Source organism: Phacochoerus africanus, chromosome 2 (genome assembly GCF_016906955.1).
Source record: "Phacochoerus africanus isolate WHEZ1 chromosome 2, ROS_Pafr_v1, whole genome shotgun sequence".
NCBI classification, from domain to species: Eukaryota; Metazoa; Chordata; class Mammalia; order Artiodactyla; family Suidae; genus Phacochoerus; species Phacochoerus africanus.
Window position 1 is genome coordinate 31,572,516 of NC_062545.1, and position 12,564 is coordinate 31,585,079.

Here is a 12,564-nt window from a genome sequence, read left to right on the forward strand (position 1 = left end):
CTGCTCGGGGTGAAGGGAAGAGAAATCTGAAAAGTTTGGTTTATTGAGTCTGTAATATCCTGCCTTAATACCCAGCCATTTTCTGGTCTTTTGACTATCCAAGAGACTTCTGAGAGTTATAGAGAGTAGGAAATAGTTCCAAGGATTGGTTATTGAAAAGGACCGCTCTATCTCCATGTCTTTGGGAAGCCAGACAACTCAATAGCAGCCAGATCCAACAAAGCTAAATTCAAGTCAAGTCAACTCATACTAGTACACAAAGTATCTTTCAAGGAATATGGACAAAATTAAGGCATGCACAAGCTGGGCCTAAGGCATTTCTAGGGAAAATATTACACTTTAGAAAATCTCCTCCTTGGAGTTCCTGTCGTGGCGCAGTGGTTAACGAATCCGACTAGGAACCATGAGGTTGCAGGTTCGGTCCCTGCCCTTGCTCAGTGGGTTAACGATCTGGCGTTGCCGTGAGCTGTGGTGTAGGTTGCAGACGCGGCTCGGATCCCGCGTTGCTGTGGCTCTGGCGTAGGCCGGTGGCTACAGCTCCGATTGGACCCCTAGCCTGGGAACCTCCATATGCCGTGGGAGCGGCCCAAGAAATAGCAACAACAACAACAAAAATAAAAAAATAAATAAATAAATAAAATAAAATAAAAAAAATAATAAGAAAATCTCCTCCTAAGACAAAAATCCAATTGTGCTAAGTCTGTCCTCTCATTTTTTAACTTTTGTTTTAACTTCTCTTCTAAATAGAGTCCCAAGGACAAAACGACATCATTGCCTTCACCCAATCCAAGACATGTAAGTTGCCTTTAGCTTCCAAATGGGCAAAGGCATATGTCCCATTATAAAATAAAAAACTACGTTTACCTTAGCATAGATTTTATTTGTTCTCCAAAAGTTCCGGTGGGGATTGAAAACTCACAATCAAAGGACATGCTAGTGGATTCCATTTTATTTGTTACAAACAATATTGCTAAGGCTTTGAAAAATATTTTAAATCTAATCAGTCTCCACTTCTAACCTAAAGATAATAATCATTACTTATTTGATTTGAGAGCGTCAAAAATAAAATGTTTGAGAATTAAGTTGATTACTTAAATAGACTTTTTTTTATTAAATTAAACATTGAGTAAACAATGTTTTTTCGAGACACCCTTAATTGCTCCTTATAAATCTGCAGGTGTATTCTTAACACTCTCTAAGCCTTGAAAACTGTTATAAAGCATTACAAACATGTTCCCAAGACATGTTTAGAGGACTAAAAACAAAAAGTGCTTAAACACTCAATGTTAGAGTAAAAGAAAGAAATTAGGATTGCAGTTCCTACACTGCAGTCCCTTTCTTAAATCTTTCCCAGTTGGCCCCATGTTGGCTCAGGCCAAAATAGCCCATCTGTTCTCTTCCATATATGTCACAACCTTTGCCAAGTCAAGATCGTTCACACCATTTCTAAGATCTGGAATGCCCTTGCTGTTCCTTTTGTCCTCATCCCTTAACCTTAGCTTACAGCCATTAAAAAGTCACATTGGGTTTTGCACATTGGTTACTTCTCCTTCCTCTTAGTTCACAGAACACTTAGGGCTACACACCTCTGTGACCACTTGATGACTCACCTCCGACCCATTAAGAACTGAGCAAGAGCTCTTGAGCCTCAGAGTGTGTGGCTCGACCATAGGCTATACCTCAAAGTTCTTCAGAAGTTCCAACGAACTTTTGGGTCATGAAATATTACATCGTACCAATCCTCCGGGGTTTTTAGTGTCATATGGTTTCCATGTCAGAAAGTTGTGAGGATCATTGGTTTAACTCCTAGTCTGTGTATAACCTGTTTCTGCAAATAGATCATAACCTCCTCCTCACAGGCAAGAACTAGATATCTTTCAATATCCTGCTGTGTTTAAAACGATTCAGAAATAGACCGAATGCTCAAAATATCTATGATTTATTTATTTCATGGAAAGAAAAACAATAACAAATGACTGATGGAGTTTTCATTTGGAGCATTTGAACAGATTTATTAGCCTGGAAGAATTTTCCACTAGGGTCTTCTTATGCCTAAGGTTAGGCAACTTTGAGCATTGCATTAATAACCAGCAACTTTTCCTACATACCTCGTATCCAATTTTCTAGAGAATTTTTTACTTCAATAAATTATGACTTGAATAAAATAAATACTGTATTCCCTAGTATTCTGAAAACCATAAACTTACCAGATATGAACATGTGAGCCTCAGAAAATTTATTTATATTAATAAATGAACTGATAGAAATATGCTATCATATAAATCACATAGGTCCAAAGACCTTAGTAATTTTAGCTAAATACAGAGTATTTATAGAATATTTTAAAGTTCATGCTAGTTCTCAAACTTTATATAAGGAATTCATTCAATGGTAGATTTGTTTGTACTTGATGCTGTGTGAGAAGTTATTCACAAATACTCAGAAATGAACTTCCAAGAAATACCTTAAATTAACTCAAAACTTTTTTTAAAAGTTAGCAAATTTCCGGCAAGCTCCCCTATAATCTTTGCTATCTTGAACCAAAGGGATTCTATCCCTTTACCATTCCAAAACTTTAAAACTTTTAGAAAGCCTTTGCCCCAAAATGCCATAAAAACACCATTTCCTATATATTCCATTATGCTATTTTTAAAGAGGGTGGGCTAGAAAGCACTGTTATATCCTAATACTATGATAGAACTAGAAAATGTTATAAGTAATTACATTAGAAAGTATAAATGTGAAAGTAAAACTATTCTCTCCCTCACATGGGTGAAGTCTGTATCAGCTAGGACATTTTGTAGTACAGTATCTGGAACCCATTTTTTAAAAGGGGTCAGGGGTATATAGCAGAAATTGGCCCAGCATTGTAACTCAACTATAATTTTTAAGGATTCATTTTTAAAAATTATTTTTTTAAAAAGGGGGTGGATATATTTGCTCATGAAACTGATAAAATTGATGTAGTACCAAGACCCCAGGTTTTCTCTGTATCTCTGCTCTGTATTTTATTTGGACTCCACAGATCAGTCTCCCAGGAACTAAAGGTGCTCTTTTGATGAGCCCAAAATGTCTAAAGCATCCCTAAACCTCACATCCTCACAGGACTTTCCACCTCCTTCCACTGCGTATTCGGGTAGCCTATCCTAATCACCTGGGCTTGCAAAGCTGTAACTAGATTTCTTATTCTTAATGTGTGGCTTCAATTAGTAAAATAAGCTTAGAGACTGAAAGGGTTCCTGGATCAATTCCTTTCTGGGGTAGGTGTAGGGGGGGGGGCATCCCCACACCAAAAAACAATTCAGATGGCACAATTAAAAAGCTCAGTCTCACAAGATTTTACACCACCTCAAATGCCAGTCGCAAGGCCAGGCTATTACCTTGTGCTTCTGATCAGCTACTTATAAGTCAAAGGTTTCCACAATCCCATCATTTCGATTAATTTGCCAGAACAGCTCACAGAACTCAGAGAAACATTTTACTTAACAGCCAGACGGAAGAGAGGCACAGCGTAAGGGATGAAGGAAGGGGTGCTGAGCTTCCAGGCCCTCCCCAGGCACACTGCTCTCCCAAACCTCCATGGGCTCACCACCCCAGAAGCTCTCTGAACCCTGTTCTTTCATGTTTTCATGGAGGCTTCTGATGAAGGCATAGGCATGGCTGATTAAATCACAAGCCGTTGGCAGCTGATTAAACCTCCAGCCCCTAGTAGCTCCCCAGTGGTCTGGTGAGGTTGCGAAGGGGTTGAGCTGAAAGTTCCAACCCTCTAATCTCATGGTTAGCACCAAGGGCTATCAGCCCCCCTTCTTAGGTGCTTCTGAAAGTCACCTCATTGATAAAACAAAGACCCTTTCAGCACTCTCAACACTTAGGAAATTTTAAGTGTTCTGAAAGCTGTGAGCCAGAAACAGCAACAAAGACCAAATATACACAAGAAATACATTTTGGTCATCTGGGTGGTAAATCACAATATCACCGAAGTCAAGACCAGCCTTTGAAAAGAAAAATGGAATGGAATCAATTTTAAAAATACCAAAGGTATCATACGTAGTAAGAATAAATATTATTTCTATAAATTGTTTGCTTCACTCTTTGTGTGTATGTGTGAGTATATATGTACTGGATCAAATATAGAACAAGCTCGTACTACAGTAGAAAGTTAATTTGGTGTAAACACAACTTACAGCTCCCAAATTCTGGACAGCAATATGAGTAAATTATAGTGGCATGATTAGCATGATAAAGCTAGGTTATTAAAACTGTCTGGAACAAAATTGGAAATGGAAAACAGGAAACAGGGCAGGAGTGGTGGGTGGTGAGAAATAAGAATGGGGAAGACAGGAACAGACCAAGGGATTTATCTTAGAGGCAATGAAAACCAGGAGAAGGACTTAAGCAGGTGAGTAAGTACTTTGCATTGACAGATTCTTTAGCAATAGTGGAAGCAATAAATTGGAAAGAGCAAATAAGTCAAAGACCAGTCAATAACAGAAAAGACTAATGCAGTGGTTCAGACAAAAGATGCTAATGGTATGATATGCTGGAAAGATATCATGAGAAGGTAGAATTCATAGAGCTTTGGGACTGATGAAATATGGGAGGTGAAAGAAAAAAAGAATATCAAACAATGAACAGGAACCACAATGACATGGTGGTTCTAATCACTACAACTGGGAAACATTAAAGGGAACAGATTTAGGGGTGGGCGCAACAAGTCTGGTCTTGAATGTGCTTGTTATAAGGTCTGTGTAGGACATTCAGATTAATGTCCTGTGCACAGGCACAAATGTTTCCGGTCCAGATTCAGAGAGCAGGGAACCAGCAAAAATGCATCAGTAGAAGAACAAATAAGTAAGAAGAGGACCAGGGACAAAAGACTATGGGGCATCCAATCAAAGGGGTAGGCAGAGGAAAAGAAGACTTCTAGGGAGCCCAAGGGAAATGGTCAAAGAGATGGAGAGAGGATAGGACTCAACGATATAACTCACAGAGAAATCATGTTACATAAGGACCGAAAAGAATCCACTGAATTTGGCAATGAACAGGTTGTTTGATGGCAACTGGCAGTGCTGGAACCAGAAGGCTTATTGCAATGGTCCATGGTGACACAAAAGTAAGTTTTTAGAGAAAGTAAATGCACAGGATTTGTGTGTGTGTGTGAGAGAGAGAGTGAGATCCTGTGCCACGGGGATGTGTGTGTTGGGAGCATCAGAGTATAAGAAAGCATGATACAGAGGGATGTGTAGGACAAAGGGAAGGCTGTTTTATTTTGGGGAGGAGGGAATTCTTTTTTATGTGAGAGAAATGTACACATCTTTATAGATTAAGAAGCTACTGGAGAAAAAAACCTGAAAGACGAAAAAGTGAAAGGGTTCCACAGGAGACAGGGGGAAGGTAGACCAACAGCACAAGGAAAAGTCTGTCTGGACCAGTACTGTCCAATCAGACTTTCTACAATGACATTAAGGCTCGCCACTCCACTCAGTGCTGTGGTCACTAGCCATATATAGCTACTGAATACTTGAAATCCCACTACAACAACTAAGGAAGGGGATTTTAAATTCTGATTCGTTTAAATTTAAATAGCCAGTATGTGACCAATGGCTATGGAACTGAACACAGCAGCTCTAGAGCAAGTACGAGGCTGAGGACCCATCAATCCTGGGGAGACCCCCTTGCGTGGTTCATGCCTGATGGTCTCATGTAGGAAGGAGGGCTTACATGCTGAGAGCCAGAGAACAGGGCAGTAACTTTAATGGAGGCAGTGGGGTTTGGAAGAGACACAAAAGAGAAGGCAGGAAAGAGGTGAGCAGAACAACTGCAGCCGAAGCGGAAGGCCCAGCTGAGACTGGGGACCATAAATATATGGCAGGCACTGTAGGAACAACTAAGCCAGGGGAGTTGGCTCAAAAAAAGATTGGGAGGCTGAATACCAGAGGTGCAAACAAGGAACGGCTGACAAAGAAGGGACTGGTGCCACAGAGAAGGAAGCAAAGCCATGTGTTCAGATGCAAAGGAAGGGAGCAAAAGATCAAGATCTCAATGAGGTCAAAGAACTGGTGTATTGGGTAAATGAGCAAGAGAGGGCAGGAGACAGCAGATGGCTTAGGATCCGAAGGGATGGAGCAGTTCTAGGTAATGGTAAAGCTTGGGGTAAGGCCTGGCTGTCTTTAAAGAAACAGGCAATAAGAACTTAGAAGTAGGAGTTCCTGTTGTAGCACAGCGAAATGAACCCAACTAGTATTCATGAAGATGCGGGTTCAGTTCCTGCTCTGGCTTAGTGGGTGGGGGACCCAGAATTGGCATGAGCTATGGTGTAGGTCATAGACGTGGCTTGGACCCCACGCTGCTCTGGCTGTGGTGTAGGCCAGCAGCTGCAACTTCGATTCAACCTCTAGCCTGGGAACTTCCATATGCTGCCAGTGAGGCCCTAAAAAACAAATAAAAAAAAGAATTGATAAGTTCTGGGGGATACTAGGGTAACTCATGACGGTGGCAGGAGCCAGGGGCTAGTAGGGTTCAATGAAAGAGCAGGAGCCGGGTACAAGCCCTTGACCAGTCATAAAATCAGTAAGTGTCCTATAAAAACACACAGAAAGACAATACATAAGAAACTTTAGGACAGGGTTTCTTCAGAATACCGCACCAAACTGGAGAGGACAGAAAGAGAGGCAGAGTGTGGGAAAGGTGGTCTCCTGTGTGGCATATAAGGAAGGCCAGAGGAGGACTTTAGGGGAGAAGCAGAGAGATGGGAGGATGACTGAGCAACCATCTGCCATGATAATTATCTCCCAACAGGGAAGGGTTACATTGGTACCATAACTCAACCCGTAACTTTCTCTATTCAGCCTCCCTAACCCTTTTTGTGTGTGTGTGTGTCTTATTGCCATTTCTTGGGCCGCTCCTGCGGCATATGGAGGTTCCCAGGCTAGGGGTCTAATAGGAGCTGTAGCCTCCAGCCTACGCCAGAGCCACAGCAACGCGGGATCTGAGCCGCGTCTGCGACCTACACCACAGCTCACGGCAACACCAGATCCTTAACCCACTGAGCAGGGCCAGGGATCGAACCCGCTACCTCATGGTTCCTAGTCGGATTCGTGAACCACTGAGCCACAACAGGAATGCTAGATCCTTAACCCACTGAGCGAGGCCAGAGTCGAAGCCCCAACCCCATGGTTCCTAGTCGGATTCATTACCGCAGCGCCACGGGAACTCCAGCCTCCCTAACACTTTTGTTGTGCCTCACTTTCTCCAAAGAGGCAGAGGAAAAACCACATTTTTGGCTATTAGTACTACAAAATTGGGTCATGTCTTCTGTGGTTATTAAATGCAACTGTATCATTCAAGGGATCTTTCATTTTTCACTTGTACAGTTCTCCTCTTTTGGAATGCTCTTTCCTAGTGATTGAATCCCATAAGGTTAAAATTTCCCATATATACCGGCTTGGTGCAGTGCCACCCGTGATGTAGCAGTGTCACAATATCGTAGCCACGCCATTCACATCCTTGTCTTATACATATTAGCATTTACTTTCTTCCTCTCTTCTCCTCTCTTTCATGATTTTAATGGCAAAAACTATAAACTTAAATTTACTTCCTTCTTTTACAGTGTCAATATGGCCTATGTACACACACACACACACACACACACACACACACACTCATCTCTCCATGTCCCACAGAGACATTTTCCAAGCACTGTTTTTATCATTATCGCAAAAATCATTAAATCCAAGATGAGACAGCAGCCTAAGTTAGCATTTTATCATAAATATTTCTACATTTTCATGGTATTAATATAATCCGCTTAGATGTTTTAGATATGCATACTCAATAATAATTGGTATCAAATTCCTTAACTGTAGTCTTTGCTTCTTTCAAGAACTTATACTCCCCCCTGTGGCAATTTGACGGCAATTTAAAAAAAAAAAAAAAAAAACTGGATTCCTAAGGACAAAAATCACAAGTCATAAATTATTTACAAGTGACATAACAATGGTATATGTTTTGCTAGAAAAAGGCTGTCAACAGACACCGTTACAACATTCTTTTCTTTCCATGTAATCTGCATTAATGCATGACCCCAAAACCTACTGGGCTAAGGGGCTAATATTTGATTAATCTGCTAATGCAGAAATTTAGGATTTGAAAATATTTAGATATGAACTAAAAGGAAAGTTTTACTTTAACGAATATTTATTGAGTATTTATTCTATAACAAGCTTTGTGCTTGGCACTTCACAAGATTTGGGGGATTTAATCCTCACAGAATTGTCCCAACAACCCAATGAGGGAGGTACTATTAATATATCCAAGCTAAGAGAAGCCAGCTGAGACTCAGATAGTTTGTATGAGATCATACATTTGATAAACCAGCTGAATAAAGAAATATAGGGGGAAAAAAAGGGAAAAGATATCTCCAAAATAGTCAAAAAGAGAAATACTAAGTTCAGCAAATTCCATATTCATGTCACTTTTGTATTCCCTCTGTCAATAGAACATTTGACATCAAGATAACAAAAAGTTGGCCTGGCTAAATCCAAAATGGTGGTTAATTTGATGAAATGCTTTAAACTATAGAATTCATTTATTTTTAAATAACAAAATTTCACACTAAGAATATCACACTAGAGTTGCTGTAAATCACCTTATTCATAATTAAATATGAATCAGGTTTATTTTGTAGGCTTTGCTCTTGAGATCTTAAAATGTAAACAGCAAAGGTTTTAAAACATGGTCTATTGCTTTCTTTGTTTTTTCTCTTTACTTGTCTAAACCTAGCTTTTCTAGGCTTGACTGAATAAGTGCTCCCTGAACTAGTAGAACAGTAGTATCTCCCTACCATCACCACAGCCAGGAAGAAGAAGGAACCCCAAGTAAAGTGGCCCTCAGCAGTGCTTTTCTAAAGGATGTCAGGTGATGTGTCTGTCAATGCACTTGGTAGCCGGACCTCACATACACAAAATCTAAGACTTCCCCAGTCTCTGGCAGCTGATGTAGACAAAAGTCTACAGATTGCCCTTTCTGCTCAAGGTCATTTTCCCTTCTTGGAAAGTTGGATGTGATGCATGAGTTTTGGGTTCCTGAGCCCTCTTGAGGTTAAGGCCAGGCTTCAGTGAGCAAGAAAAGAACATTAGAGAAGCAGAAGAGGTGACACCATGCTAGGCGGGCCCCTCTCTGACAGCTCCTTCAGAAGCTGGTCAAGAGAAATCTGCTTGGCTGGTGAGGGTGGGGCCTGTCCATATAGTGCCAAAGCCAATGGGTCCTAGAGCTCATTTCTACTAAGACAGTGCCCAGCACAACTGTGCCCAACATGGTATTCAACACAGTACCCAAGAGTACCCAACATAATGCCCAGCCCAACACAGTGACAAGCACAGTACCCAACATAGTGCCCAGCATAACTGTGCCCAACATGTTACTCAACACAGTACACAACATAATGCCCAGCCCAACATTGTGACAAACATAGTTACCCAACACAGTGTCCAACAATGTACCCAGCCCAACACAGTACCCACCACTATGCCCAAGAGAGTGCCCAGCCCAAACAGTACCCAAGACAGTGCCCAACACAGTGCCAGCCCAACACAGCACCCAAAACAGAACCCAACACAATACCCAACACAATGCCCAAAAGTGTGCACCACCCAACACAGTGCCCAACACAGTACTCAACACAATTCCTAACAATGAGCCCAGCTCAACACAGTGCCCAACACACTGCCCAACACAGTACCTAGCCCAACACTGTGCCCAACACCCTGCCCAACACAGTACCTAGCCCAACACTGTGCCCAACACAGTGCCCAATAGTGCTCCACCCAACAGTGTCCCGCACAGTGTCTAACACCATGACCAACTAGGCACGGTGCCCAATAGTGCCCCTCCCTACTGCACAGTAAAATTGGTTCAAAGTCTATCTGAAATGGACCAGAAATTTGCCTGCTCACCTGCAGAGTTGAAAGCAAACAGTGAGAATCTCAGGAATCAGCCATATATGAAAACAGGAGGCAAGACACATACGCAAGAAGAATCAACAGGGAGCAGTTGGAAATGATGAAAATGCCACACAAGATTCGTTTGGACAAAATCAGCTTTCACCATGTACATGTGACAATTAGCTTAACGGTGAAATATGTCCAGACATGAGCAAGGAAGTCTGTGGTTCCATGAAACTTTACCCTGTAGTTGTTAACTTTCACACACACACGTGGGTCAGTAGGAACATCCCCACACTACAAACCTGCCATTCCTAGACAACAGTCTTAATCTCTGCCATGTACGGTGACAACGACGAAGTAGATCTCATTCCACTAATAACATGAAACTCATCAGGGTTCAAATCAAATCGTTCCATGACAAAAGAAGAGGAAAGCCGTAAGCCTGAAATGCACACTGTGTTCAGTGTGAAGAAACTGCATTTTCACAGAAGATAAAATTCATCAAATAAGCACATATTAATAGCATGCTGGGGCATGCCTATTATTAAGGGACACTTGTGAAAAAAATCTGTCTGTGGTAGATATGGCCTCAAAGCCTACAGCCTGAGACTCTGTCCTGATATTTATTCACAAGGGTAGCTTATCAGGGAATGATGCAATTATTCAACAAGACTTTTTTGATGCCTGTGGTTGGTCGGAGCCTCAGCCTAAACAAGCCAGCCCTGAGTTAGAGACTGAACATTTTCAGTGTGGGTTGAAACTGATGTCACAGTAGTACACACCCTGATATTAAGCCTCTCAAATCATACTCATCTTCTGATTCATTTTTCCTTTTTTAGCCTCATCAGTTCACTCGTGGATAAGAACCAACACATCTGCCTACATAGCAAAAATCACAAAAATCTTAACTGTTGGGGGGGGGGAAGGGGGAGGGGAATCTTTGTCTTAAGCCCAAGACTCTCTTCTCCTACACATCAGTAAACCTTATCTTTCTACTTCATGCTTATCTCAGACCACAGCATAATACTGACTCTGCCAATTAGCCCACAGTGTTTTATAGACCTTCGAGGGTGTACTTTAAGAGGTTTAAGAAGATCTGAGATAACTGTCTTAAGAACATGCAGTGTTCAGAGATCACTGGATTTAGAATGTGAGGAAAAGAAGCAGTGGAGTTTGGAAAAAGAGGTGGGTGTTCCCTTTAGAACTGAGTTCAAATTCACGTGTTCCCTGCTCCACTTCCACCCAAGCTTATATAATGTACTTTAGCATTCTTGGACTTCAGTTCTTCACTTCCAAAATGAGGAGAATAATCCCTCAAAGGCCTGTTACAAAGCCTAGTAAAATCAGTGAGATCATGTATATGAAAGGGCTTTGTAAATTTCACATTTCTACATAAACAGAAGGTGATACAGCCAAACCGGGTATCAATTTCAGGCAGCCAGACAGACCGCTGAGAAGCATTCTTGTTAAATTGATCAAACAAAATTGGCATTGTGCATTCTAACATCAAATTAAACAATGCCTTAGTTCACATTTACTTCAAATCTGATGATGTCAAGAGTTTAAACAGAGTGGCTTTTCTTCCTTTATGATATAAGCTCTGACCTAGAAGCTCTAATACCTTCTCAAAAAGCCGTATCCATGTGTTCAGAGTTTAATATATGATTCTCATATGCACAGTTATCTAAAAATTCGTACATAGGAGAATATTTTAGAAACTCCTTGGATAATTTGAACAACCTCGTTTTCAACACTCTAGAATGTACTGGCTACCAGTTTCCATTTCGTTTGAAAACTTGATTGTCACTATCATGGTAGTGACACTGCAAATTAAATGAGAGAAGAAAGTCAACCCAAATATAGTAGAATGCAAAATGCCGGCAGCATCATGGTAAGCAAAAGGACCCCATCTCGGTTTCTGAGAAATAAATCACCTAAAGAAAACATCATGACAGACAACAGTAAATTTTTAGTTGTTTCTTTCATATTTATACACGAGATTCTCACCTAAAGGTTTCCTTTGTTAAATGTCACTGCCCATGCCAAGTACCTAAGCTAAAAAATGAAGCAGTGGGATTTGATTTCCATTAAGCTCTTAAAGAATTTTAACACTCAAAAATCCCTGCAAAGATGGATGGTGTCACCAAGTCAGACTGTGATAGGCGTTTTAAATTCAAGGCTTAGAAGAACTTAATCTTAAGAAGAGGAAGAGCCATTGAAAGACAGAAGAGATGATACATTTTAAAATCCTCATGTAAAAATATTTTCATAAATATGGTCTCCTGGTGCTAAAAATAACTATGAGCAGGTGGAGAATGAAGGGTTCAGAAAAGATTAGTGCCCTCCCTGACTTCCCATGGCAGGTCAATGTCGGGTATGGAACTCACACCTCCACCTTCCTAGCTGGGCTTCTGGGCCCTACCTAATGATCTTCAAAAAGTATTCCAGGGAGCCCTGATGTTGTGAGAAGGGACCTCAGGCCTCTTGACAGGAGATGGAAGCACATTTCAAAGGATGAACTGATGAGTCTGGCTTAATTTGCCCCCACCTCCCCACTCCCCAGCAAAATCTCTAGGGACACAATTCATGTATATTTCACACTGGTCCTTTCAAAATATTT

At 41.1% G+C, this 12,564-nt stretch overlaps 1 long non-coding RNA gene across 1 annotated transcript in view; it reads right to left on the reverse strand.

Moving 5' to 3' along the window:
* The window catches only part of LOC125114909 (uncharacterized), a 253,329-nt gene extending 242,803 nt beyond the window's left edge, over positions 1–10,526 (reverse strand). Inside the window, exon 1 of the long non-coding RNA XR_007131940.1 lies at positions 10,247–10,526. This is a non-coding gene — a long non-coding RNA (uncharacterized LOC125114909). The remainder of the gene's footprint in view (positions 1–10,246) is intronic.
* Positions 10,527–12,564: the final 2,038 nt, after the last annotated feature.